This window comes from Periophthalmus magnuspinnatus, chromosome 13, assembly GCF_009829125.3.
Source record: "Periophthalmus magnuspinnatus isolate fPerMag1 chromosome 13, fPerMag1.2.pri, whole genome shotgun sequence".
Lineage (NCBI taxonomy): Eukaryota > Metazoa > Chordata > Actinopteri > Gobiiformes > Gobiidae > Periophthalmus > Periophthalmus magnuspinnatus.
The window spans coordinates 17,809,766-17,815,765 of record NC_047138.1 but is presented as its reverse complement, the minus strand read 5'-3'; positions in this window follow the sequence as shown (position 1 = coordinate 17,815,765).

Sequence of the window (6,000 nt, the reverse complement as noted above, 5' to 3'; positions counted from 1 at the left end):
ACTCTCTCTCTCTCTTACCCATTGTGTGTGTGTGTGTCAATTTTAGAGGCTGGGGTCTTCTTGTGTGTGTGGGGGGGTGGAAGACCCCAGCCTCTAAAATTGACACACACTCATACACACAATGGGTAAGAGAGAGAGAGAGAAGGGGGGTGGAAGACCCCAGCCTCTAAAATTGACACACACACACACACACACACAATGGGTAAGAGAGAGAGGTAAGCGGGGGGTGGAAGACCCCAGCCTCTAAAATTGACACACACAAAATGGGTAAGAGAGAGAGGTAAGGGGGGTGGAAGACCCCAGGCTCTAAAATTGACACACACACACACACACACACACACAATGGGTAAGAGAGAGAGGTAAGCGGGGGGTGGAAGACCCCAGCCTCTAAAATTGACACACACGCACACAATGGGTAAGAGAGAGAGAGAGGTAAGGGGGGTGGAAGACCCCAGCTTCTAAAATTGACACACACACAATGGGTAAGAGAGAGGTGAGGGGTGGACACATCTACACACACACACGCATACACAACACACGCATACACACACATATATACACATCTACATACAGACGCGTACAGAACACAAGCGCGCGTGCGCACACACACACACACATATACACATCTACACACACAGACGGGGCGTACAAACTCCCTACTCCCCACAGACCAGAGTCGTCCAACAATCGGGTCCTCCGGAGCTTCGGTCAAACTGTATATAGGGCCGCTACACGACGAACGCGCATTGTAAAATATAGAAAAAATATATAATTTATTATTATTATAATTTTTTAGCCAAATTCGTATAAAAATCCATCTCGAAGGAATAAATCTAACGCACGCAAGCACGCACACAAACAAAAAACCAGAATGTCTCACTACTAAGCATCCCGTGCGGTGGCGGCGGCAGCAGCAGCAGCTAGGTTGACGATGAAATAAAATTAAAACAAAAAAAAACAAACCATCAAGAACAAATACATAAAAGTAAAAGAAATCCCTCCAACTCAGAGCGGTCATGTCCTGCATGAGACGCGGGCTCGAATTCACGCCTCGGTACGCGACGGGCTCCTCAGAGCCCGGGCTTTCGGGACGCGCCAGCGGGACACGGGTCTGGATCGAGGGCCTCGGGTCCTGTGAACTTCCTCCTCCTCCTCCTCGTCGTCGTCGTCCTCATTCTCCTCGGCACGATACAGACCCGCCGCAACCGAGGCCCCCGTGGCCTTTGCGGCGGGGTCTCGCTGCGGTTACCATGGACTTGGATCAAGGGGGAGACCACAACTACTGCAAGCACCGTTCTGATGATGATGATGATGAAGATTCTCATTCTCCTGAAGTTGCCCATCACGGCTTAGACCACAATTATTACAAGCACCGTTCTGATGACGATGACGGCGACGCTGACGGTGGGGGTGACGAAGATGATGAAGAAGAAGATAATGGTGAAGAAGATGAAGTACAAGTAGAAGAAGAAGAAGATGATGAAGAAGAAGATGAAGATAATGGTGAAGAAGATGATAATGGTGGTGAAGAAGAAGAAGTACAAATGTTCTCAAAACACGAGGACATCGCGTGGAACTCGAAGCCGCCTCCGCGGACGTCGCTCAGGGGCCCTCAGTCAATCGCGGCCTCGGAACTAGTCCCGCGAGGGGGACCGACCGCCGCGGCCCACGAGGCCTCGAGGGACGTGTTATCCACTTTCCTGGCGTACTTCACCCCCGAGCTAGAGGACATAGTGATCGAGATGACCAACCTGGAAGGGGTCAGGAGGACGACGCGGAGGCGGCGGCGAGACGGAGAGGAGGAGGAGGGCGGAGGAGCAGAGGAGGAGGATAGAAGCCCGTGGATCGCACCGAGTTACGCGCCTACGTGGGGCTGCTGATCCTGGCCGGAGTCTACAGGTCGAGGGGCGAGGCCTGCGAGAGCCTCTGGGACCCGGAGAGCGGGCGCGGCGTATTCCGCGCCACCATGCCTCTGAAGACCTTCAGATCCTACTCCAGCGTCCTCAGGTTCGACGATCGCGAGACCAGAGGCGAGACGCGCGTCATCGTCTTCTTCTTCTTCCGGAGACAAACTGGCACCCGTCAGGAAACTGTGGGATGCTTGGTGCGAGCGGCTGCCGCTCCTGTACGATCCCGGACCGGAGGTCACCGTGGACGAGAGGCTGGTTCCCTTTAAAGGTAGTAAAGAAGGAAAAAAAAAAAGAAAGAATCAATCAATAAATCAATCAATCAATCAATTAAAAAAAAGGAGGGAGAGGAGGAAAGGCACCTGTCTCTCTATCTGAGACAGAAAGAGGAGACACACACACACACAGAGAGAGAAAGAGAGAGAGAGAGAGAGAGAGAGAGATTGTACCAAAGGATCGGTTTGCAGCTTTCCACCCCTAACAACAACAATAATAATAGTCATTTATTTATTTATTTATTTAATTTTTTTTTTTTCACACACACACACACACACACCCCCCCACACACACCCCCACCCACACACACACACAAAATATTCTAGGCTGTTGCGCCTTCCGCCAGTACATGCCCTCCAAACCCGCAAAATACGGCATCAAGCTGTGAGTCGCGTGCGACGCGCGGTCCAGTTACGCGTGGAAAATGCAGGTGTACACCGGTAAAGCTCGGAAGGATGGCCCCGCGGAGAAGAACCTGGCCGCGCGGGTCGCGCTGGACCTCACCGAGGGACTGGGACCGGGCCGCACCGTGACGTGCGACAACTTTTTCACCTCGTTCCAGCTTGCCCGGAGGCTGTTCTTCGAGAGGGGACTCACCCTATTGGGGACGCTGCGCGCCAACAGGACGGAGGTCCTGCGCGAACTGGCCTACCCGCCTACTACCCGGGGGAACGGCAGACGGGTCGGGTCCTTCGCGTACGCGTTCGCCGCCGGCGAGGGGGGAGGCCCCTCGGTCGCCCTTATCTCTTTTATGGACAAAAAAAATAGAAACGTGCTGATCCTCACCACGGCCGGGAGAAGAAGCGAGAGAGGGAGTGGGAGGAGGAGGAGGAGGAGGTGGACGAAGCCGAGAAAGAGACCGCCGTATCGGTGACGGCAACGAAGACCAACAACAACAACAACAAAAACCTGCCGCTGTGCTCCATTACAATCGTACCAAGGGAGGAGTGGACAACCTGGATAAAGTCACGGGTACGTACAGCTGCAGGAGGAAAACCTGCCGCTGGCCCATGGTCCTGTTTCACAACATGATCGACGTGTCCGCATACAACGCGTTCGTTCTCTGGAGAGAGCTGAACCCGACGTGGATGCCCGGCAAACGCAACAGACGCAGGCTGTTCTTGGAGCAGCTGGGCAGGGTGCTCGTGGGCCCTAGCGTAATCAGGAGGAGTGCGGGCAGAGGGGAGAGGGGCTGCGGGCAGAGGGGAGAGGGGCTGCGGCGGCGGAGGTGGCAGAGGAGGAGCCCGGGGCCGCGGCGACGGAGATGAGCAGGACAGAGATGAGGAGGAAGAGGAGGAGGAGGAGGGAGAGGACGAACCCGGGACGTATCTGCGTCCGAAATCGCGACGCGCGCCTGTTCCGGCGAAAAGGAAGAGGTGTCGAACGTGCCCCAGAAGCAAGGACGTTAAAACCACAAACGTGTGCCGGGGGTGCGGTGTGCACGTGTGTGGAAAGTGCGCTCTATCCTTCTGCCCCGCTTGCGCCCCGGTCTGATTTTTATTTTATTTTATTTTATTCTTTTATTTAGATTTTTTTCTTTCTTTTTACGTTTTATTATTATTATAATTTTTATTTATTTATTCATTTATTTTTTTTAGGTTTATGGTTGTCATCATTCATCCCTTTGTTTTATTCGTTTTGTTTTGTATCCACGCCCTCTAGTGGTATTAAAGTGGTTTAGCAAAAGACCAGATTTAACCTGGCCCAAATACCGAATTGCCAAAAAAAACAAAAAAACTGTCAATATCCCACTTTATGTGCAACTGATCTGAGTGTTCTCTGGTTTATAGACTGTGAATGTAAACATAAATAAATGAATAAATAAATGAACTAAACAATTTTTTTTTTCATTACTTCTGTCTCTGTTACATTTTTAACAAGGTATACACGCGCACGCACGCACGCACACCTCTCTTTTTTATTTTTATTTTATTGTCATCAATAGGACTGGGGTCTCTAGGACCCCCGTCGTCCCAACCCCGCCCCAGAGTCCTCCTCCATTTTGTTTCATGAAGTCCTCCTCCATTTTGTTTTTGTTTCATGAACGGACTAGGGGTCTCTAGGACCCCCGTCACGGCTCTTCTCCGTTTATTTATTTATTTTCGCGAACAGGCTTGCGGGGGTCTCCCGGACCCCCCCGTCCCACACCGACTGCCGCTCGGGGGGGGTCTCCCGGACCCCCCATCACACCGCCTCTCGCCGGGGGTCTCCTGGACCCCCCCACACACACCGCCGCTCGCCGGGGGTCTCCTGGGCCCCCCATCACACCGCCTCTCGCTGGGGTCTCCCGGACCCCCACCATCACACCGCCGCTCCCCGGGGGTCTCCTGGACCCCCCCCCACACACACCGCCGCTCGCCGGGGGTCTCCCGGACCCCCCACCATCACACCGCCGCTCGCCGGGGGTCTCCTGGACCCCCCCACACACACTGCCTCTCGCTGGGGTCTCCCGGACCCCCCCACCATCACACCGCCGGGGGTCTCCTGGACCCCCACACACCGCCGCTCGCTGGGGGCCTCCTGGACCCCCATCACACCGCAGCTCGCCGGGGGTCTCTTGGACCCCCCACCGCCGCTCGCGGGGGGTCTCCTGGACCCCCCACCGCCGCTCGCCGCTCGGTGGGTGGGGTCTCCTGGACCCCCCACCGCCGCTCGCGGGGAGTATCCTGAACCCCCCACCAAACCACACCGCCGCTCGCCGGGGGTCTCCTGGACCCCCCACCATCACACCGCAGCTCGCCGGGGGTCTCCTGGACCCCCCCCCATCACACCGCCGCTCGCGGGGGTCTCCTGGACCCCCCATCACACCACACCGCCGCTCGGGGGGGAGGGGGTCTCCTGGACCCCATCGAAGTCCTTCTCCATTTATTTATTTATCTTTTTTTTTTTCTTCTTACATACTCGTGGGGTCTCCCCGACCCCCGGCGCTCCACCGCGGGGTCGTAGTATGCTGCGACTCGGGGTCCCGGTGACCCCCCTTGGGGAGCACAAGGGATATTATACAGCACTTAGCACGAGTCTTCACTCCACATCGGCCACATCGGCCGTGTCTCAATTCGCCAAATGTACCTTTTGAAGGTACCCTTCGTAGTACTCCTCAAAATGTAGTTTAAAGGTTCCGGATGAGAATGTGTCCTCCTCGGTGTAGCCGCCATCTTGCTGAAGTGGGACAGGCCCACACCATGGCCGTGTCCCAATTCGCCAAATGCACCCTTTGAAGGGTCCCTTCGAAGTACTCTTCAAACTGTAGTTTGAAGGTTCCGGTCGAGAATCTGCCCTCCTCAGTGTAGCCGCCATCTTGGTAAAGTGGGACAGGTCTACACCACGGACCGCACTTCCACCGCTGTCTTTGAGCGTACGATACGTACATTACGTACGTTATTTTTAATGATTTATTATTTAATAGAAGAAAAGTCAAGATGTCGTCGTCGCAGCCGTTTCTTTCTGTTTCTTTCTGTTTGAATATCAATAGGCAAATATAATGTTCAAGGTGATTTTTTTTCTCAATTGTAGCTACTTCATAACTTTAACAAAATATACCTTGTGAAAACCTAATAACAGAGACAGAGGTAACGATATAATTTTTACATTCATAGTCTATAAACCAGAGAACACTGATTAGTTGTACATATAGTGGGATATTGCAGTTTAACATTCGGTATTTTGGCCAGTTGCTACACCACTTTAATAACAGTAAAGGGCACTGTTTCCCGTCTATGCCGTGCCAGTTCTTTTCATCTTATTATTGTAAAGTTCCCACGAGGGGCGCAGACGTATGGAATGTACCGGAACACATGAAGATTTTGTGCACGTCTCA